The 23610-nt window shown below is 46.9% G+C and overlaps 1 long non-coding RNA gene across 1 annotated transcript; it reads right to left on the bottom strand.

Moving 5' to 3' along the window:
• Window positions 1-2352: 2352 nt before the first annotated feature.
• Window positions 2353-17671, bottom strand: LOC119086939. The gene is made up of 3 exons (XR_005090351.1): window positions 17516-17671; window positions 3300-3396; window positions 2353-3159 (listed from the first exon to the last, which is right to left on the bottom strand). It is a non-coding gene; the product is annotated as an uncharacterized LOC119086939 (long non-coding RNA).
• Window positions 17672-23610: the final 5939 nt, after the last annotated feature.

The raw sequence follows: 23610 nt of genomic DNA, 5'->3' as shown, positions 1-23610 counted from the left end.
TTGAATGAGACCCTTTCTAAAAATGAATGAAAAAAAATGAAAGGAAGGAAGAAAGAAATAAAATTTTATATGTATTTCCAAAGACCAACAGGGTGTTTTGCTGGCTTGTGGAGTGACTAAGTCCTGGTTCCCTCATTTCAACCTGATCATCTACAAAGACCCTGTACCCAAATAGGGTCACATCCATAGGCATTTAGGGTTAGGAGTTCAATGCCATTTTGGAGGACCATAATTCAACCCTCAACCATGTCTAGAATGCTGATGCCAAACAGGGGGTGATGGGTGAAAAACAGGAGACCGGGCTCTGTTCTCCCTACTCTAAACTCATCCATTCTAGTTATTGATGTTTTGAGTTCTAGAACTTTCTGGGTCCAGAAAAAAGAGAGCTTCAGGTACCTCCTGAAAAGTGCACTGCCCCAGCAGGTCCATTTTCCAGGGAGGTGAGATGGTTAAAGTGTTGCTGCACCTGAACTCTCAAACAAAGGAGGAGGAGAAGGGTCAGAGCTGCAGAGATGTGTGCCATGTCCACCCAGGCACACACAGTTCTCCAGAGCTGCAGAGATGTGTGCCATGTCCACCCAGGTGCACACAGTTCTCCAGAGCTGCAGAGATGTGTGCCATGTCTACCCAGGCACACATAGTTCTCCAGAGCTGCAGAGATGTGTGCCATGTCCACCCAGGCACACACAGTTCTCTAGAGCTGCAGAGATGTGTGCCGTGTCCACCTAGGCACACACAGTTCTCCAGAGCTGCAGAGATGTGTGCCATGTCCACCCAGGCACACAGTTCTCCAGAACTGCAGAGATGTGTGCCATGTCCACCCAGGCACACACAGTTCTCCAGAGCTGCAGAGATGTGTGCCATGTCCACCCAGGCACACACAGTTCTCTAGAGCTGCAGAGATGTGTGCTGTGTCCACCCAGGTGCACACAGTTCTTCAGAGCTGCAGAGATGTGTGCCGTGTCCACCCAGGCACACACAGTTCTCCAGAGCTGCAGAGATGTGTGCCATGTCCACCCAGGCACACACAGTTCTCTAGAGCTGCAGAGATGTGTGCTGTGTCCACCCAGGTGCACACAGTTCTTCAGAGCTGCAGAGATGTGTGCCGTGTCCACCCAGGCACACACAGTTCTCCAGAGCTGCAGAGATGTGTGCCGTGTCCACCCAGATGCACACAGTTCTCTAGAGCTGCAGAGATATGTGCCATGTCCACCCAGGCGCACACAGTTCTCCAGAGCTGCAGAGATGTGTGCCGTGTCCACCCAGGCGCACACAGTTCTCTAGAGCTGCAGAGATGTGCCATGTCCACCCAGATGCACACAGTTCTCCAGAGCTGCAGAGATGTGTGCCATGTTCACCCAGATGCACATAGTTCTCCACTATGTCTCTGTGTGTTTTTGTTCTGTGGACTTGGTCTTGACACCCAGGGGAGACAACAGTGTTTGCAAGGAGCCTCGCATGAGCTCATATGGTCACATTAGGCTGGAAGCCGAGAAAATCAGAGGACTGCAGCAGACACTTCCGACAAGAACAAGACAGGAACAGAAGAAGAAAGAGGGCCAGAGTCTTTAAAAGCCACCTTGACTTGTTTGCCTTGCCCAGAGGTGATTAATTGCACATCATCGCAGGACCAGGCACATGTTTCAGAAAGGCTTTTCAGTGAAACGCAACCATTTGGGTTTTTATGGAATCAATCCAGGTGATTAAGGAAGAGGCAAGACTTGGGCAAAGGGAAAAAAATCTACAAAGCAGCCTCGCTGTACACGCATATTTGCTCTTTCAAAGCAAATTCTGCAGGAAATCCCAGCTGCTGATGCAAACCCTCACAGTTAATTTGTTCCCAGGGGCATATTGGCAACCATTATCCCAGAAGCATACACATGAAAATCCCATTATTTGAAATATATTCATTGTGTTTCTGTTTAACTCTAGGCTGTGTACTGAGACGTTAGGAGTATGAGAAAGAAAGCTGAGGGCAGTGTGAGTGATCTCAGCTGCCTTCTGCCAACAGGAAGGATGCCCTCTCAGTGGCACATGCAGGATGCCATTATAAGAGAGTGTTTAAAACTACAGGTAACAGCAAACCACGGGCTCGGAGTGTAAGTACTGGGCATGGGGGATGGTAGGTGTGTGTGTGTGTGTGTGTGTGTGTGTGTGTGTGTATGTGTGTGTGAGAGAGAGAGAGAGAGAGAATGATGGGAGAGTATGAGTATGTATGTATGTGATATATATATATATATATTGTGTGTGTGTGTGCATATGAGGTGAGTAGCTATGTGTATATGTGTCTTTCTGGTATGTTTGTGTGTGTGTATGCGTGTGTGTGTGTGTGTGTGTGTGTGTGTGTGTGTGTGTGTGGTGGGTGAGGATGTGTGCAGTGTGTCTGTCTGGTGAGTGATGTGTGTGTGTGTGCTCACATGAGCATGCTGATTCCTGTGAATTGGTTGGTACTGTGGACAACACCGGGCTATATCCCCACCGTCACTGGTCACTTCACAATTCTAAAATTCTATTTCAGGAGAATCTACGGTTCACAGTCAGTACAGGAAGGCTCCACGCTGCACGTTCCTGCTTTGCTGGAGGGATGAGATAAACTATCAGCAGCAGAGTGAATTATGTAGTCCTGGTCTGCCTTTCCTTACTGCCTCAGTCTGCAAACCAAGCCAGCCTGCGGCTCTTTTCAGCGTTGACCCCACACACACCATGCACGCAGAGTTCTTCCACGTGCATCATCCTCATCCAGTTTCTTGACTGCCGCAACTGCCCCCTAACCGGGCTACTCTCCGGCCATAGACCTCCCTGCTTCTTCCCGCCTCCTCCTTCCAGAGCCCCAGTGTGACACACCTCCCCACAGTGCACCTGGTGTAGACTCCTAGAGAAAGGCCGTCCTGGGCTCTAGTCATCCCATGGATGAGCTCAGCAAGACAGAGAGGGTGAGCACCTGGATGCTGGCCTTGCAGTCTTCTGGAACCCTTTCCAGACACTGGTAGCCACGGTTCTAGTGAAACTTTTCCTGAATCAGTGCTCCTGAGAGTTTGGTTCCCTTCTTAGAGCACTTCCGGGGTTGTCCACCAGGAGACCAAAGAAGAGTCTAAGATCCCACAGCCACACATCAACTTCTTCTGTCCTCTCCAGGTCAAGCCGATGTTTTCTACGAACCTTTTCCAACACATGAAAATGTAAAGGGGAAACTGTACAAGGCATCCTTACATCATCACCATCAGCATCATTACTACCATGCAACCCACCTGGTCCTCCTGACTGGCCTATTGACTGTGAATTAGCCAGTCACTACTTACCAGCTTTGGCTCTTGCATTGGTAGCACATAGATGTTGGCCAAATTTTCTCGGAGAGCCACCAACTGACAAGTCACAGTACCACGCAATGTGCCAGCTCTGGGGACGTGTATAAGCAAAAGAGAAATTATAACTATATGGAAATTATAAATAAGAGAAATTATTATTAAAGGTGAATGGGGTACCCACACAGTAGAATCTATGCATTGGTCAAATTAAAGAATTCTGTCTCTGTTCTATAGCTTACCCAGATTTGTGTATGATTTTCTTGCATCCACACATTGGAGAACAATATATAGAAGATCCATCTATATTAAACATCCAAAACTATTCAGGGGAAGGGAGGGAGAGAGAAATTTGATATGGCCATATTTGTACATATCTGTCATTGGAAGCTTCCAGTTGATGAGAGATGTCTTTGACTGCCCCTATGATACATGTCATTAGGTGATAGAGGCAGGGAGGGGACCCTGGGGTCCTCTTTGAAACCTGTTTGCAAGAACTTGGAAATATGGAGGGCACAGAGGAAGCAGAAAGACAGAGGCCAGCATGGCTGCTGGGGAACAGAACAAGGTCAAACTGAACCTCCTCTCTCCACAGCGATTTCAAGCGACTTGTGTTCATTTTCCAGTGCTGATCAAATCATGCCCAAGTTTCTAGCAGTTCATAAAAACTTAAGGAAACAAGGCCATGTGTAATGGAGAGCACTTAGAATCTCAACTCTGAGAGCAGAAGCAGGAGCCTTGTCTAGTTTACACAGCAAGTTCCAGGCCAGCCAGTGAAAACACAGCAAGACCTCCTCCCAACATACCAAACGAACATTCGAGAAACCTTACAGAAACATACCTTTGTAGAGGGGTGGAATTTGGCATCATATTTCCAATAAAAAGCAAAATGTTGCATTTCCTTGAGCATAAACAAAACTCAATGCACAGCAAAGAAGACAAGCAGAAGCCTGGTATGAGGGGTGGATTTTAATTCTTAATTGTCATGTGATCGTTTTCCGATCGTCCAGTCTCTCACTACACTCATTACAACGATTTTACAAAGAAGCCCATTCATTCTGTATTAATAGTGTCTTCCTAATGAGAAATAAATGAGGGATCGCCTTTTTAATTGCCCTAGAGTGAGTCTTTCTTTTCCTTATAATGTGCTGCCCGAAGCCTGCTGCTTAGGGGCTCTTCCGGCTTCTAAGGGCCTGTGAGTGCCTCTCAGCAGCTTCCTTGCTGGAATAAAAAGGAAGGGCTCACAGCACCTCAGCTGCACACAATTAATCCCCTGCCAGGATGCTGCTGGGTGAATGATTCAGCAGCCTTTCAAAGGGCCTGACTAATCTTCAGGCACAGCCAACATGTGCTACTACGAAGTGAATCCAACATGCAACGTCAAGAAATTAACCAGATTTATTCACTGGGGGAGAAAGAGCTCCAGCCACCAGAGGATGGAGGAGAGGAGCAAGGCCGCCCCACAGGGGCAGGAACTCTACCTTGAGGACCAGGAAATGTCCTCCCTACCCAGGCCAGGCAAGTCTTGTGATTCACATGAGCGTGACCATAGGCACTTGTCATTTTGTAAGTCGTTATTGAGGGGAAGAAGTTCTGTGGTGAAGAAACTCTTGGGAACGGTGTGAAATAGGTTTCGTTCCTAGTGCAGAACTTCTCAGAGCCTTTATTGTTGCTGCTGGGTCTTTCACTTGGTTCCCTTTCATAGGACCATCCTACAGAAGAGTGGATTTGTCAAAACTATGAAATTAACCCCCTTAGATCACTTTTAGTTAAAGACCTTTGTGGGTTTTACCAGTTTCTGGTTGGCTGGATTTCATTCAGCAATGCTGCCCCATACCCCCATGTCCTTTCCTTGACCCAGGATCCAATCCAAGGTCGTAATCCATTTAGTCAAATGCAACTGGAGATTTTGGATCATTTTCTTTTAAAATAGTCATAGACTTACAGGAAGCAACAAAAGCAAAATCCACGCCGCTCCCCTCTGTACCCACCACACAGTTTTCTCAGTCATGCCATCCTGTGTAACTCGGTCTTGTCAGAGCCGTGAAGCCGACACCTGCATGATACAGAGTGTACTCGGTGTTACACACGTGGCCTTTCCCAGAGAGATACACGTTCTGCAACGCCACTTTACCTCAGAACCAAGAGGCTCAAATGGTTTCCCAGGAGGACATTAGCAGACACAGGTGGACTGGGAAATGACCCTGGTCTTCAAGCACACTTCTTAGAGAAACAAATGTCCTCGTGGAGCGCTGCGCCCTCAACAGACTGAGGATGGTGGATCTGTGCAACGATACAAATCCAGACCCTCAGATGCATTCATTGTAGCTGTAGGCTGACCCTTCCCATCACAAGCTTCCTGTGGACTCTCAACTCTTATCCTCAGAGCATGTGTGTTCCGGGAACAGGAAATACAACAGCCACAGTCACCTGGCCAGTAACACAGCAGCAAGTGCCAGCCCTGACCACCTGAAACCAGGCGACACACCCACCACATAACAGTGCAGGAACTCAGGCTGCTGTGCCAGCCCAGTGGCCTACTTCAGATGCCCTAGAACAGGGTTTCCCAACCTGGGTGTCGAATGGCCCTTTCATAGGGGTTACCTAAGACCGTCAGAAAACACAGATATTTATATATAATTCAATTACAGTTTTGAAGTTATAAAGTAGCAACAAAAATAATTTTATGGTTGGGGATCACCACAACATGAGGAACTGTATTTAAGGGTCACAGCAAGAACCACTGCCCTAGAACATCTGTGAGGAGTTTGGGGAGGGTGCTTGCTTTTTCTCATAGTCTCTTTGATGTGGCTGCTTTGACCCTGGGTTTGATAGATTCTGAAAACAATATCTTTTATGTGCAAAACAGATTTGCTCAGCTCACCCCAGCCCTGCCTCTCCTCTGGTCAGAACACCATCTTTTAAACTCATATACTATTCATCCCTCAGCCGCCATCCTCAAGATAATGGATGACAGAGGGAGTGTAAATGGAGAGGCTTTTTAAGCCACATGGGTTTACATTTTGGTGAGACAGTTTCAATACAATGTCTGTGGCTCAGAGTCCCCAGATCAATGGCCTCACAATTCCTGCCACGCTAGAAGTGCTCTTCAAGCTTCACTTGAAGTAGATGGAGTAGATGCCGAGATGGCTTGCATTAGCTCTACTCCAGTGAGCTTGAAGCATGTGTTCCCAGCATGCAAAGGGTACGGGAGCCAATCTGCATCTGAGATTAGTCCCAAAGCTCCTGACCAGGATTAAGAGCTCAGGCAGCAATCACCAAAGTGTTTTCACCCCTGTGAGTGAACTTGGGAACCAAGCAGCAGCCTTGATCCCATTGATAATGAGCTGTAGGGAACCTGTCTCAGCACACCAAGGGAAGCATGACAGTGGAGGAAAACGTTCATGTTTGGGTGAACAATCCATGGGGGTGTCCCCTCTCTTAAAAAGGAACTGCACTGCGTAGTACTGACAGAAAGCAAAGGCCATGTCTATCTTGGCCACTCAAGCTGGATGATTAAAGCATGGTGAGAGGAGAGGGGGAGAAAGATGTAAAACATTCCTGTTTGAAGTATGACCCTGTAGGGTTTCAAAGCCAGTTTTTCCAGAAGCCTAACTGATTGGCGCAGTCTCAAACCTCTGTAGGTAATTTATAGTCCTGAGCTAAATTTGTAGCATTGCCAAGAAGCTGTGTGTGCAAATCTTAGCATTCATGAAATGGACTGGGAGTTCTTCCTGTGTGGAATCCCTGTGCGGGCTGAGAAAGACTCCCCTGCCACTGAAAGGGGTCTTTGCTGCTCTGTGTGTAAGTAAGCACCAAAGGTAGGAGGCGCTGGGCCGCCATCCCTTCCCTTCCACTGAAACTCCCAAGGCGATCCATCCCTGGAGAGAGGGATCTTGCAGTCGCCACTCTTTCCCATGAGTGTGCAGCTTCCTTGTAGGGATCCTAGCAATGCTGCCAATTCCAAAATAGGACGTCTGAAGCCCCAGAGCAGCCCTCCTCCCCTTTAAACTGGGGGGGCCTTTGGGAAGGAGCTCGCTGGACAGGCTGGCCTACCCAGACCCTGCTCTGTTCTTTTTGTTTAGGCTGACATGGGGTCTCCTCCTCAGTCTCTTTCCGCCTTGTAGGCTGAGGTAGGTTCTCCCGCTGAACCCAGAATTCCATCTCCACCTGTGCTCTGGGGATTTGAATTCGGGGCTTCACGCTCACTGCGTAAGATTTTACCTGATGGTCCCTTAATTTGTTTTATTCGTTTTTTAAATAGATTCATTTCATTTTATGTATGAGCGCTTTGCTTACACGTATGTATGTGCATTGCATGCATGCCTAGTGCCCAAACAGGCCAGAAGAAGGCATCGGATCCCTTGGAGCTGGAATTGTAGATCGTTGTAAGCCATCATGTGGATGTTAGGAACTGAACTCTGATCCACTGCAAGAACAAGGTCTCTTAACCACTGAGCCATCTCTCCAACCCTCTGTTAATCTTGCATTTGTTTGTTTGTTTGTTTCTTTCTTTCTCTCTCTCTCTCTCTCTCTCTCTCTCTCTCTCTCTCTCTCTCATTCTTTCTTTCTTTGTTTTAGCATCCCTTCTCGGCAGTGGGTCCCCTCAATCACACAGCAGCTACGGATTTAAATTGTAATGATACATTTTTCTGTTGTGTAAATCATCTCAGGAAATAAACTCCCTGCAGTAGCTGAACTATGTGCACTCAACACCGGCAGGAACTCTGGCTACTCTATTCACCCAGAAGCTCTTAAGCAGTTACCAGACACGGGGACTGGAGCCACAACCAAGGTCTACATAGGTCACTCGTGAGACGTAGCGCTGTGCCCTCCTCAGAGATGATTGGGCAGTCATTGCTTTGGGTTCGGGCTTAGGAGAATCTTTCCACCAGGAAATGAGGACAGAGAGGACATTCTAGACCACAGGCAGAGACCATGGGTGGACAAAGAGAAAAGCCAAAGGTTGCCACATTCATTCAAGCTATGAGGGCCTGGAGAACAGGATGTATGGGAAGGCGGAGGGGAAGCGAGCCAAGTTCACCCGAGGAGAGTTGCCGCAATGGCGGGCAAGGGTCATCACAGGGCCTCTGAAGAGCTGGAAGCCCCCGTCACTGTGAGTTCACCGCTCTGTCCACCCCTCCACCAGCAGTTTAGAAAATCTGCTAGAAGAAGTGACAGTAACACCGGGACCAGCAAAGCACTAGGAGCCCCTGCCGTGGTGCCGAGGGCGGGCGAGCATGCGCAGTGGCGAAGACGGGAGGGGCAGATGAGAGGAGCAGGTGAGAGTGAATCCTGGACTTTTTGTATTGAGGTTAGCGGGGAGATAACCTCCTCTCTGGCCTGCTTAGCTTGAGTTCCTGCTCGCCAGGGAAGGGGCTCAGTAGGAGGGGGAGCGGCAGGAAGTCATGCCAGCCTTGGAACAGCAACTTTATCTCAGCCGGGCCCCAGTCCGTAGCAGTGTATATGCAGAGGTTAGTTACCGATCTCCATCTTCTTGAGACATCTGGTCACAGTGCTGATTATGGTATCTGGTTCCCAACAAGCCTGGGAAAGGCCACCACGTGACCCCCTCAGGCCATGACTCTGACCCCCTCTATCCCTGTCTCTTCAGGTGACTTTGAAAGTCATGCCTCAGAGCTACTGAGAAATCCAGGTGCCGCGACATTCCTCAAAGGGCTCAGTACGTAATCCCCTGCCCTGGTGTCAAAGAACACTCATCTTTCCGTCCATCGGAACCATCCCAAGCCAGCAGCTCTCAGGCAACTGTGGAAAAGCTGATCAGAGCCTCCCTCTAAGCTAGAAGGGCCATGTGCTGTTCATCAGCTCCATGTGTTTCCTAGAGAGCAGCCACATTTGGCCCTCTTCCCCCTCTGCCCACCACCACCAGCACCACCCATGTGTAGACAAGTGTTCCAGGATCAGCGGGAGATTGTTAAAGAAATAAAAGACAACCTCCACCCCAGAAAATGTATCATCTTGTCGGGAGAAGCAGAACATTTGCAGATGTACAAAACAGCTTAAAGACACATTGACAGAGACACTGCGGAAGACCTCCGGAGGGAGAAACCACCTCCTGAGTGGGAAGGCACAGCCCCCGCTTTCCACAGAGCACACAGCACGAGGCCACCCTCTCCAGCTTAAGCACTCATTTTTGTTGTTGTTGTTGTTTACAGGCCACCCCATTCTAGAAATGGTTTTCAGAAGATGATGAGAATTAGTTATGGAAATAAAAACTAGAAATAAGCGACAAGAGACTTCGTTGGTATTTGGTGGTTCTTGTGTCTAGGTGTTTCAATTGGTGGTTTGTGGTTTCATCACATTGGTTAACAGGACAAAATACAAATCTTCATGAAGACCCTGACCAGCAAGACCATCACCCTGGAGGTGGATCCCAGTGTTTCCATTGAGGATGTCTGCTGTGGGATGGTCTGTATGTCAAATTACTCTGATTGGTCAGTAAATAAAACACTGATTGGCCAGTGGCTAGGCAGGAAGTATAGATGGGACTAACAGAAAGGAGAAAAGAAAGAACAGGAAGGCAGAAGGAGTCACTGCCAGCAGCCGCCAGGATAAAGCCAGCATGTAGAATGAATTAAGCTACAGTAAGCCACGAGCCACATGGCAAGGTATAAAGATTTATGGAAATGGATTAATTTAAGCTATAAGAAAAACAGTTAGCAAGACAGCCTGCCACCAGCCATACACGTTTGTAAGCAATATAAGTCTCTGGTTTACTTGGTTGTCTGAGTGGCTGTGGAGACTGCGGGGGACAAAGATTTGTCCTGACTGTGGGGGAAATTGCTCACGATGCAGTTGGAGCAAGAAGCCTGCCACATGCCGATACAGGTTTGTAGAGCAATATAAGTCTCTGTGTTTACATTAGGTTGTGGTTTTGATCTTGAGTGTGCTGTGTGGACTGTGGCGGCGGGACAAAGATTTGTCCTGACTGTGGGGGATGATGGATGCAGAGTGTTCCAGCCAGCTCCAGATCTACTACTTAAGAGGAACCTAAAGGGTTCACAGAGGTAACTCAGTGGCTCAGAGCAGGTGTCGCTCTTCCAGAGGATTGGAGTCAAAGGACCTGAGTGTGTGTATACATGTGTGTGTGCGCGCGCTGTGCGTGAGTGTGTGTATGTGTGAGGGGGGGGTCACATCACTTGTTACCTATAGCTCCAGAGAATCTGGCTCCATCATGAGCACACATGTGGCATACACTCACATGAAACACACATGTAGACAAAAATAATACTTATTTAAAGCCCATTCTAAAGGTTCCTTCCGTCTGAAATTCCCAACAGGGGATCTTGAGGAATAAGAGACAATTCAAAGGATTTTTACAATAAACTATCAAGTGACCGACTGTTTCACACGGCAACTTTTAAAATAATGAAGGCTATAATGTAACAGCCTCCTAAGCAGGGAATCACAGACACAGCACCAAAAGCATGATTTATAAATAAAAAAAAAAAATATGTAAGTTGAACTTCATCAAAATTTAAAACATTTACTTCATGAAAGGCCTTGCTTGGAAGGAGTTTGGGAGAAAGCATTTGCAAACAATATATTCAACTCAATTCTGCAGCTGCTTAGGGCTGTAACTCGATAGCAGAGTACTTACCTAATATAGATGAGGTCCTAGATTTAATTCCTAGCACCACCACACACATACCTTGAAATATATTCAACAAAAGACTAATAGTATCTAGAATACATAAAAGCAATTCTGCTGGCCAGGCATGGTAGTGTACACCTTTGATCACAATGCTCTTCAGGCAGAGGTAGACAGGCTCTGTGAGTTGGAGGCCGCCCTGGTCTATACAGAGGGTTCTGGGCCAGCTAGGCTACATGGTGAGAAAGTCTGGAGAGAGAGAGAGAGAGAGAGAGAGAGAGAGAGAGAGAGAAGAGAGAGAGAGAGAGAAGAGAGAGAGAGAGAGAGAGAGAGAGAGAGAGAGGGAGAGAAATGGACTTAAAATTCAGCAGAAAAAAAAATCCAATTAAAAAATGGGAAAAAGAAAGGAATAGTCATTCAGTAAACAGAGAGATGGAAGGCAAAGAAGCCTGTGAAAAAACATCCGCCCTCACCCGCAAGGAAATGCAAATTCAAACCACAGGATGGTGTCACCGTAGTCCCATCAGAACAGCTAACACAAATAACTGTGAGCCCGCCAAGGGCTGGCTGGTGGGAATGAAAACATGACCCACAATGGGAAATGATTTGGCAGTTTCTCACCAGAATAAACACAGCACTGTCCCACAGCCCGGCTCTACAATGCTGGGGGAATTAGCCCAGAGAAACGAAGACTCACATTTGCACAAAGATGTTTGCACAAACATTCACAGCAGCTTTATTCGTCATAGTCATGAAGTAGAAACAACCCAGGCCCCCTTCACAAGAGAAATGGCTGAACAAACAACTCCAGGGTATCGTATAGCAGGATGCTGCTCACCCAGAGAAGGGACCAGCGACACACAGACACTCAGGTGGATCTTAGGGGCGCTTTGCTCAGTGACAAAAGCTGATGCCAAAATGTTGCGTTTACCCCGATGCCGTGTTTTATAGCAACATCTCAAAAGGACAAAACTATAAAGGTGTGGAACAGCCCTTCTGTAGCCATTGGGCAGGGACATCGCTAGGGTCAAGAGTATGACCATAAAGACAGAGCAAGAGGGAGTTTCGTTGTAGTGAAGGGACAGTTAAATGCTCACACACATATGGGTGCAAACACAAACACACCACACACACATGCACACATATACACACATACATGTATACAGACATACCACACACGTGCACATACACACGCAAACACACATATACATACATACATACCACACACAGACTCACACATACACACACATGAGCCATGCAGAGCTAGTGAACTGAATAAGCTCTTTAACAGTACTGTGCCCTTGTTAGTTCTCTAGTTTTAATGTTTCATTAAAGTCATAAAATGTGAGCACTGGAGCATCTGGATGATGAGCTCATGGGATTCCTTGTGAAATTTTACAACTTCCATGGATTGATAATTATCTCAAGATAAAAAGGCACCTAAACACATCAGTCTAAAAGCAATTCAATAAAAACTCAAGATAGTGTGATTTAAGCTCACTGCTGTCCTTGTAAAGTCCTCCGAGAAAACAAACACCGCCACCACCATAGTGATGATGGTGGTGGTGGCAGTGGTGGCAGTGGTGGCAGTGGTGGCGGTGATGGCAGCAGCAGCGGCAGCGGCGGTGGTGGCGGCCGTGGTGATAAAGCTAAGCCATTCTGATACGTGATTCTCACACCTACCAATTCCTCTGGTGTAAATACTCCCACAGCAGGCGTATTAGTGGGTGACCAGTCTCAAAATTACCACTGAGATAAACACTGGCTGCTCACAGCTCTCTGGAACCAGCATAGACCAGTTCTAGCACCCCACTGCTTCCTGGTAATCAAAGGTGGCCCTAGGCCAACAATCTCAAACTCACTTGGTAGAATTATTAAAAATTAATTTTCTTGAGCTTTGAGAACCACTGAACCCGAATCCTGGAGGGTCTCAGGAAAACGTTCCAACACCACCTTCCAATGGTCTTCTCACCACAAGCTGAGCACTACTAGTCCAAGAGGTGACCTGGAAGGGTAGCCTCGGTGAGGTGAACTGGAAATGCAGCCTCAGGGACCCCACATGCGTAGCGTCTGACCATACACAGAGCAGAACACCAGCTTCCCTCCGTCTGAGTAGTAACCGTGCTCAACCCTGCTTAGCTTCCGAGAGCACTTGCAGTCAGTCGTAAATCAGGGTAGTATGGCCGTAGATCATCAGCTTCCTCTGTAATCAAAGGAGGAAGAGACTTGGAATTCAGTGTAAGGTGCTGTCACTGAGCAGTATGGGGAAGGGATGAAGGGCTGACTTGGCTGCGGCTTCCTGACTTGAGTCTTCTCGCTGGGTAGGACCACATGTCCATAAGTGGCTTCTGCCCCCAGGGAGATGGCCAATGTACCTTCTATTTAACTCTACTAAGAAAGCCAGGGCTAGATTAAACCGCTATGTTTTTCAAAGAACTTTTCAACAGTCCTCTGACATTTATTTTTGTTTTCCATTTTTTAATTGATAAATAATAATTATACATACGTATGGGGGCCAATGTGATAGGTTAATCTACATATACATTACAGAAAGAACCTAACAAGCTTACTGACATATCTACTCTCTTGCTAAAGCATGTTTTGTGGTTAAGAATGTTAAAAATTTATGTTGGAATACATAATATATTATTTAAATATGTAACATCTTATCTATCACTGAGTATATCTACAGTTTCACATCTCCTTGAAATTTATCTATGCAAGCATAATATATTACAAACACATTGATAGTGTGCAATATATAATACATTATTATTAGCTATGAGTGACTATACATTTTTGTAGCTAAAATGTGCAGTTCCTGCCCTGTGACCCACACTTTCCCTCTATCACCCCAGAGGCAGTCTGAAAAAAATGTTCCCCTGAGTCAATACCTTCATCCAAGGGCTTTCAGAGGTCACAGTTGGGCCAGTTATCATCTCAACTTTTATAAAGCCTGCCTGCATGGTATTCTTTTTTTCTCAAACCAGGCCATCCAACATTTGCAAATTTGATAATTTTCATATAAAAACAGAAGTCTGAGGCTCACTTTCTACCAACATGGCACACTCTTGACAGATTCTCCTGAGGATGCATCTGGCTGTGCCCTTCACATGGGCCACCTGCCCTCCAGCATGCCACCCTCCAGCTTCTCTGTTCGTTCAGCAGTATATGTAGCCAGACGCCTTTGCATCCCTCAGCAGTGCCATCAGGGCCTCTGGAGAGGGAACTAGACATCGGTACTCTGTGATGCCCTGCGGTAGAGTCCAGCATACACCCATTTCAGCGACAGACCTGAATCCTCTGCGCCTTCATCTGGTCCTGGTGGGAGTTAGCAAAGGATTTACCATGGTACTGTACTGAGTACCGTGAGAGCCAGTGGGCCAGCTAGCCGCAGGCACAAGGCTATTTCCCCAGTGGGGCCCTTGGATGACACCCTCCTACCACCCTGCTCCAGGAGCTGCCACACTTCCGACTCCCAAAGGCTCAAGTCTCACTTGCAGGGACAAATACTAACCACAAAGCATGCTTCAACATTTATTCGGAGGGTGGTTACTCATGCTATCCTTGGACTGAGCTCACACTAGGTCTTGGCACCTAGTGGTCCGTGGTGATTAATACCAGTCATTTGTTCAAAGTTAACAGCCCCAGACTGACAGCCATAGATAAATGAACAACGTTAGAAAAACACTGAAGGCAACATTTATATAGCGGGTTGACTGGAGAATATGAGAGCACTGTAGATCGACTCTGCTTAGAAACACGGCTAATGAATTTTATATGTTAAAGACGGTTTTACTCAGTACTTTTTTTTTAATTGTTCTGAAGTTGTCCATATTTATCTTGATTAAAAAACAAGCCAACTCCTAGAGACATTAATGGGTTTTATATGCTTAGAAGTGAATATTGCGAGCAGCTGGAGGAAGCGGGTTGGGGGTAGAAGAGACGGGGGCCCTGTATTTCCATCCGAGTGGCTCTACAATGGATCCAAGGTGTTGAGTAATGAGGCTGCTTTAGATTAGAGGACTGTTGACCTCCTCGCGTCTGCCAAAGAAGTGCGGCCAAATCTGGGCTTGCACCTTGTTAAAGAGGCAGGCTGTATACTGTGGCCTTGAACTCCACTCCCGATGTTACAAGGCCATTTGTAACAAGCAACTCCGTTTTTAAACTTTGTTATCTTGGCACATATATTTAAACATCCCAGATGAGGGAAGGGAAGAGGGTGAAGATCTCTCTCCTCTTGGAACAGCAAATGTGAAATTGACTCCACTTACTCGGGGGCAAAGTGAGAGGATGAAGTAGAAAACTGTGGCGGTGGGAGGAGCCGGGTTCCCACATTTTATGGATAAGGCAATTGTAACCAGGGAGGTTAAACTAGGAGTCGAGAGGGTAGAGCGTGAGGGCCATATGTAAAAGTCAAACCCTGGCAGCTAACGGGGCCCCCTCCCTCACTAGCTTGGCATTCTCAAGAAGAAATAATAGGATCAGCTGCAACACTTGGAAGTGGCCTGCTGCAGCAAGACAAGCTGATGAAGCACTGGACCAAACAGACAATCTGGGAGCCCAGCATCTCCTGAGAGGAAATGGCCAGCTCATGAGGATGGGTACCAACTATGTGGCGACAGTCGCTAGTTACTGGTTGTTCTGCAACCCAAGATACCCAGGTAATCACTCACTCACTCCCATTATTGAAGCTGCCCCCATCTGAGAATAAAGCCAAGGCTGGCATTGCTCAGCAATGTCCTTTTCTCAGACTGCAAATGTCGACTTGACCGTCTTCTATGGTAGCTTGCTCTGCGACACTGAATTGCAAACTGTTGTTGTCGGGATCTGGTTTTCCATCGGCTGCAGCAGAACGGCAATTTGACTTAGGAGCTTGTTTGTGTGGCTGAGCTCATAGTGGCAGACCGCCACCCATGGGATATGACAGAGTGCACGTGGACTAGAAAGCAGAGTCAGGTGACTGGACGGAAGACTATTACAGTTGAGAACTTGACCGAGGTCACGCCATGCGTTAGCCCAGGCTGGGGCAGCAACCAGGTCCCTTCCGACTGGCCTCGGAAGGACTTCTTTGTTCTCTGTGAGGCATCAATGAATCGTGGGAATCACGAGGAATACCCCTTTCCCACTCCACTCTGTCGCTGTCACATCGTGACATTGAGGCAGCTCCATGACTCTTAGTCAAGACAATGGCAGACGCTCCAGGACTTTCCTATGTTCTCACAAGCACTCCTGTCCCCCAAGCAAACCCAGGAATCCGTGAACATATGGAGCAGGCGGAGGCAGCAAACAAGAAGGGAGGCTGCTTAGGAAGCAGCCAAGCTGAGAACTTGCTTAGTGTCACATTAAACTAAGCTTGGCCTGAGGCTGCCTGGATGCACCGAGTTCCTCTCTAACGAACTGCAACCGAACCCAACACATGCACAACCCGTGTGAAAGCAACTTCAGAGTCAGTCAGCGGCATCAGGCAGCTTTCTATATCCGTAAAGGATTGCTTCCGAGACCTTCAGGGATACCAAGATCCATGGCGCAGTTAACCACACCTTCTCCAGCCTCAAATGCAACCGTTTGCAGACAGAATATATACATATGTATAAACGCCAGCATTTCCACTGACTATGCAGTTGCAGATTTTTCTTGCCAATATCCCCTAAACAACACAGAATCACAGCTATTGAAACAGCAGCTGCACTGTAACAGGTGTGATAAGCAAGCTAGAAAGGACTGACGCATACAAGAAGATGTGTGTAAGTTATATTGCAAATGCTAGGCCACTTTATACAAAGGGACCTGAATTCTGGGATTTTGGAGTCTGGGAGACTGAGGCAAAAATTAGTTCCCCTGCCAGTGGCCACAGGTCAAATCCTCAGGGCTGAAACAGTGGGAGCCTGAATTCCCTGCCTGAGGCAGACATCTCAGGTGCAGGGAGCCTTTGGCAGGTCAGTCTGTCACCTTTGAGTACTGATGTCAGCCTTCATTTTCCAAACAGACCCAGGAGCTGGCTATGAGCAGGCCTCCAGGAAGAGACTGGACTCCTCAATAAGCTTTCAGTGCTCTGTCACAGGATTTATAGGGCCTATGGAACCCTGGTTAGTTGAATATATATGTGTGTATGTATGTATGTGTGTATATGTATATATATGTGTGTGTGTGTGTATGTATGTATGTGTGTGTGTGTGTATGTATATGCATATATATGCAAAAAAGATATAAAATGGGACCAATCAAAGCTGTCAAAACCCGTTGTGGGAGGGGAAGAAGCCGAGCCCAATAAAAATAATTCAAACCTTTCTCTTCTCACCGCTGAGGTGTTAGAGAAAAAGGTCTGCAGCTGTCAGACAGGGATCCATTTGTTTCCCTCATGAGACGGAGGAGTAGCAGTGGCGCTCACCAGGAACAATGTCACTGCTGTTGACATGAAGGTCCGGCGGCCATTGTTAGGACCTAGTCGGAGGACAGCAGCCTGGTGAGGGCCGCCGCCTATTTCCTCACCCCAGTCACACGCCCAGCATCTCCTAGCCTGACCGCCACTGCACCACCAGCCTGGATGGGACGAGAGCGGGCTGTCAGTCAGCAGTCCCTTGCTGTGTAGGCTCCTTACCTTCAAGGCTTGAGCCCACCAGCTGTCGTTCTGCTTCAGTATTTCCCGTTCCTATCAACATAACATAAATGCTATGCAAATGGTGGTCATAGTGTTTTGCTTAAGAAAAACATTCTGTGCACGGTCCGTGCCGACAGACTTTTTTCTCATTTCAGGTTTTTTTCCTCCAGAACAGAAGCCACAGACTTGAAGTAACTGTAAGAACTAGCTGAGTCTCAGCCAATCACAGGCTGCCAGCTGAGCAGACCACACTCAGATAAAGCCCGCCCAGCACCCACTGGCTGATACTTCTCTCTGTCCCAGAAGGGGGCTGCTGTTCTGGAGCTGAGGACTACCTGGTTCATGAAATGGCTCGCTGCTCCTAAGTTTAATGTTTAAACGTTAGCTTTAACAATTACCCCGCCTTTTCACTGAGGGGCCTAATCACATGTCCACACAAACATGGTAGTGGCTTACAGTGCAGCAGGGTAGCTGTGGGGGAGGATAGGAAAGCAGACAGGGGAGGCCTTGGCCAGAATAGAGGGGATGGAGTGTCTCCCAGCACTAGGGAGCTCTTCTCCTAACCCTCCTGAGGGCAGGGATGTTTGAATCAGCACTGTTTGTGACTGTAGCAAGCTGTCTGAAGAGCCACAGCAGCCACATCTGAGGCTTGAGGCAGCCCTGTCCTGGGTGCAGACTCCTTAATGTGGTAAAAACACAGAGGGTGCCAAACTGGGCACTGCTTATCACACGGATGTCAGAACCAAGCAAAACCCAACCTTAAATATCTGGAATTCTTCAGTGCAAAACAAATACCCTAAATGTACAAAGAGGGCAGGGATTTAGAGGAAAATAAGTCATGACTAAAGCAAAGAGGAGGGAGGAAATGGGAGACGGAGTGAATGCAAGAGGTTGAATGAATGAGTAGGTTTCCAGAATCAGAACTAAGAGGCACACATGCGAAGGAGACATGCAGCGGTGGGACCCCACGAGCCCCTTGGTGCTGAGGTTTTACGTCCATGCTTAAAGCACCTTACTAAGGCTCTGTGGTGTACTCTGCTGGCAGGCTTTCCTTTTACATGCTCTGGTGTTCACCAGGGGAGCTGGGATTAAAGATCATGCTTACCACCCCACACCTCTACCACCTGTGTTTGTGTTCTGAGTCTTCTCTGCTTGTCCAGTGCTCCTCGGCCTTTGAACCAGCCCCGGTGCCCAGCAAATATAGGAAAATGAGGGATTAAATGAGTGAACAATCGTTCGCGTACTTCCACCTGACGCTCTGTCTTACTTTCCTATTGCCGTGACAAAATACCATGTCCAAGGCAACTTATAGCAGAAAGTGTTTAATTTGAGCCTTACAGTTCCAGAAGGTTAGAGTCTGTGCTCATCATGTGAGAGAGCATGGCACTGGGCAGGCAAGGCACTGGAGTAATAGCCGAGAGCTCACATCTTGATCCACAGCACAAGGTAGAAAGAGTTAACTGGGATGGTATGGGCTTTTGAAACCTCAAAGCCCGAGTGACACACCTCCTCCAGCAAGGACACACCTAATCCTTCTCAAACAGTGTCACCAATGCTGATCATGCATTCAAATACACAAGCCTATAAGGCCATTCTCATCTACAGCACCACAGGCCCATCCCTGTAGTCTGTACATCCACACCATGCTCTACTGATGATCTCTCGGTGTTAACTATTTCCACGGCACAGCTAGAGGTGACTCCAGGGCTCTGGGGCCACCACTCATGGGTCCTTTTGTACCAGTATTAACTGCGAAGCAGCCTTGACCCCAGACATATCTGGCTTCCCCGACCAGTCTGCAAGTGACCCTGTGAGAACCACTGTGGCCTCCCACACTCCAGCCCCAGACAGCAAAGCACTCGATCAGCTATACAGCGTTATACCCTGAGCATGGAAGGGTCATTGTTCTGGCTTCGTTCCCTTTATGATATGTAGCAGGAATCTTAAAAGTTCTTATTAATAAAATCAAACCTGGGGCCAGTTATTGGGGTGAACACTGGAAGGTCAGAGAGACAGAACAAGCCACAGCTTCCTCACCTCACCAGATCCTCAACTGGTCTTGTTTCCTCAGTCTGGAGGCCTCTGAGTCCTCCCCACCCAGAATGGGTCTCAGCTGAACTGTGCTGCTAGAAGCCTGAATGCTTAACCAGACAAATGCTTCTAGTTTCTGGTCCTCACACCTAATATACTTTTCTGCTTTCTACCACCACTTCCTGGGATTAAAGGCTCACTTTCTGGGATTAAAGGCATGTGTCACCATGCCTGGCCATTTCCAATGTGTCCTTGAACTCACAGAGATCCAGAGGGATTTCTACCTCTGGAGTGCTAGGATTAAAGGTGTGAGTGCCACCATTTTCTAGCCTTTGTATCTAGTGGCTGTTCTGTCTCTGACCCCAGGTAAGTTTATTAGGGTGCACAATATTTTGGGGAACACAATACCACCACATTGATACCTACATGGAAATGGATGAATACCAACAATGAATTGGTCCTCCTAGCAGCTAAGACTTAAAAGGAAAAGGGATACTATGTGGAAGAGGTGATGTCTGGCTCCAGGCATCCATAGCACCTGAGACCAGAGCCTATTTAAGCCAAGATGCACATTGTATGATAGCAAAGGCCAGGATTTCTGGACAGAACAGGCCACAGAAACCAGAAACTGTCCTCTAACCATCTTGTTGCCCTAAGAACCATGCCAACAGGATGGGACACCTGGAAGAAAGCCAACAACACCGATGTGCTCTGCTCTGGATGCCACACTGCCTCAGCAGTAGGAGGACAAGCCGGGTAGTTTCTAAGGTGACATATCACATCACTCCTTTCCACATTCTCCAGCGACCTAGGTGTGGAGAAAATACCCACACCCCTTTATAGTAGAATGACTTAGGATACATCAGAACCTCTCTTCCTATTCACAGAGGCTACATGGATAAGACCTTCCTTAGTAGATTCCTAGAACCACAGATGGCACTCAGCTCCATGTGCAAACCCTGACACACTTGGGGAGAGTGTCTATTGAGTTCCTACTCATCGGGCAGCACCTACAGGGTGCTTACTATAGATGAAGAACTGAGTCACAGGACATGAGATTTTTATCATGCTATCCAGAACAACATGTAAAATCATTTGCTTCTGAAATTTTCCATATAATGCTATGTTCAGGCACCTGGTGACTGTGGATGACTGAAGCTTCAGAAATCAAACTACAGATAAAGCAGTGACAGTATATTTGTGTTAGACGGCCACCAAAGCAGTGGGTTGTCCCATGCTTGATATCTCCAAGGAGGTCTCAATACATGGATCCTCCCTTCCCGTCTCAGCATCAGTCAAGCTGAGTAGACACGGGGACCAAAAATGTCATCGTTGTTATTGGTAAAACCTACTCTGGAAGGCATTCCTCACCATGCCAGCTCCCAGAACTCAGCTGACTTCCTGCCTACTGGTAAGTAGGCCTCCCCACCCCCAGCCCACCCAATTACCTGTCAAGGGCTCCTTCAGGTGAGACGGAGGTGTAAGGAACTCCAGTTCTACAGGCAGTATGCCCTTTCAGAGAGCTGTCAATCAGTTCTCACATCTCCAAACACCAACAAAGCCAGTGACCCTGTGAGAAACTCTGTTCCCTGAAAGAGAAAAAGGAAGAAATCTTTCCCCCTGCAGCTGCCCCAAATGAGAATTCTGGAAAGACCCTGTATTAACTGTCTTCAACTGAGAGGAACTCAGCCTGGAACCCCCTTCTACTGATCATGTGACCATGCAAAACTCACACAGACTCCAGGCAGTGATTGTATCCCCATTACCAAGGTGATGGCTTTGGGCTCTTCCTGGGACGTGTGTCTCCACTTTCCAGGACATTCCTCTGAGCAGCCTGAGCCATCAGCCCATTCTGTCGCCTTACTGTCTCACTCCCTGAATTTGCGAAGGGAAAACCTGAGTACATCCTCGCTTCAATAGCAGGATACAGGACAAAGAGATGGCAAAGGATGACATGTTTGATTCCTCCGGGTGCTACCTTTCCTGACAATGTGATGCTAGCCACTGGGGTCAGTGGTCCACACCAGGACATGACACTGTCCTTCATGCCTTCAGAAACGCTAGTTGGGTGGGATTTTCCTTGTATCCTGAGACCCTCGTCAGTGACAGCCATTGGTTTTCCAAACAGCACTTTAGCTAAAATCCAAACTAAATTTCTACTTACCCACCATTTTTGGTTTCTAAAAATAAACATAGTAAGTTGTGTAGCGGCCACTTGGTCCTGCTGCTGGCCTTTTTATACAATGTCCATTTGGCAGCTCTTAGTGTCCGTACTCAATACACAACATCAACACAGGAATGCTTTGTCCCGCCTTCTAACTTCCACGTCAAACATGCAAACGGGTATGTACATGTGGGGTGCAGGGTTTACAGGCATGCTGGAGCTGCTTTGTTCTTGAGGTGAAAGTGGCTATGGCTGAAAAATACATATTCATTTTGTCTAATAAACTACATACAATGAAACTCAGCCAAAAATGTGTTTAAAAAAAAAAACATGGAGATTATCACTTGCCTCTGGTTGACTTTAAGATGCAAGGATTCAACCTGACCTAATATGTGTGGGTGGGGGAAAAAAAAACCTCATCTTTCTTAAATGTGACTGTGGGTTTCAAAAGGCTGAGAAATAACTACATCTTGCAACATGGAACCAAACATTTTTAGGAAACTGACTTTCTCAGGGACATTGACAAGGCTGCACACGCTATTCTGTCTGTTTAAGGAACATGTCTCGGCTTTCACTTCCATCCATTTCCACCTGAGTTCAGGTGCCGGGGCATTGCTCTCTACACTGCTCTCACTGGGTGCTAAGGATATCTGTTGCCTGTTTCAAGCCCAGGGGGTGGGGAGGAGATTTGGGTACATGGGGTAATTTGAAAGGTCTTGGCAGCGTCAGGACCTGGGTTGGCATCCTCGGCCAGACAGTGCACAGTAGATACAGGATTCAGTAAAGGAAGTCATCAATACACAGCAAAGCACAATTTGGCTCCTGGAATATCCCATAATGCTGTGCCTGTGAGCATCAGGAACGGGCTATGAGAAATGCTCCCCACTCTACCTGACTCTCTGGCACAGCCTGTGGACACTGAGCATGCTCTGATAGCCACGGTAACTACAGCAAGGCAGTCTGGCCCTACCATCCACACTACTTGAAGGCCAAGTCCCACATCTTGTTTACTGTACACAGAACCACAGGCTTTCACTTTTAAATCCTACTTGAAAGTTAAAAAGGAGAAAGAAAAGATGTATATTTGGTGTTTTGCTTTTTACACCTGTGACTCAAATGCTATTCCAAGTAATGCTGGAACCAACTACTAATGAGAGGACAAGTCACAAGAAAAGCAATCTGTATCTATACAGATTAATCTCATATATTTCCAATATACTTTGCCAATACATTAATTCATGTGTATGATAGTGAAGTTTTGCTGCTTTTTTTGGTAAAAAAAAAAAAAAAAAAAAAATGTTTTCTTCTTTATAGTTTTGTTTTATGAAAATAGACTTTAAATATACTCCCATTTTAGATCATCTTGACATTTGAATCTATTTCAGAAATTAGATTAAATATTGTATCCAACACTGAACATTTAATACTTTGGGGGTGAAGTATTTTTTTTTTAATATGTGTACTTAAAGAGACTCTCCCTTCCATTTACAAAGAAAATTCAGCGGGAGAGCTGGGGCTATAAAAATGACTCAGAGGTTAAGAGCACTTATTGTTCTTTTATAAGAACCAGGTTTAGTTCCCAGCATCCTGCAGGTATCCTTAATTTCAATTCCAAGGTATCCAGAGACTTCTTCTGGCCTCTGCAGGCACCAAGCTTGCCTGCAGTGCACATACATACATGCAGGCAAAATATTCATACACATAAAAACTTTAAATGTAATGTTTTTAAAATTCAATGTGTTAGTAAATTTTTAAGTCTCCATTAAGTCATTTTTCACTTCAAGAGGTGAAGATGCTAGATCTTACTTTACTGGCCTCCCTTGCAGCTAGGATAGTCATGTGACATACTACTGGCCAATAAAAGAAAATATATACTCAGGCACTTCTGGAAAATATTTCC

Source organism: Peromyscus leucopus, chromosome 8b, assembly GCF_004664715.2.
Source record: "Peromyscus leucopus breed LL Stock chromosome 8b, UCI_PerLeu_2.1, whole genome shotgun sequence".
Taxonomy (NCBI): domain Eukaryota; kingdom Metazoa; phylum Chordata; class Mammalia; order Rodentia; family Cricetidae; genus Peromyscus; species Peromyscus leucopus.
The sequence above is the reverse complement of the archived record's forward strand: the minus strand, read 5'-3'. Positions and strand labels throughout refer to the sequence as shown.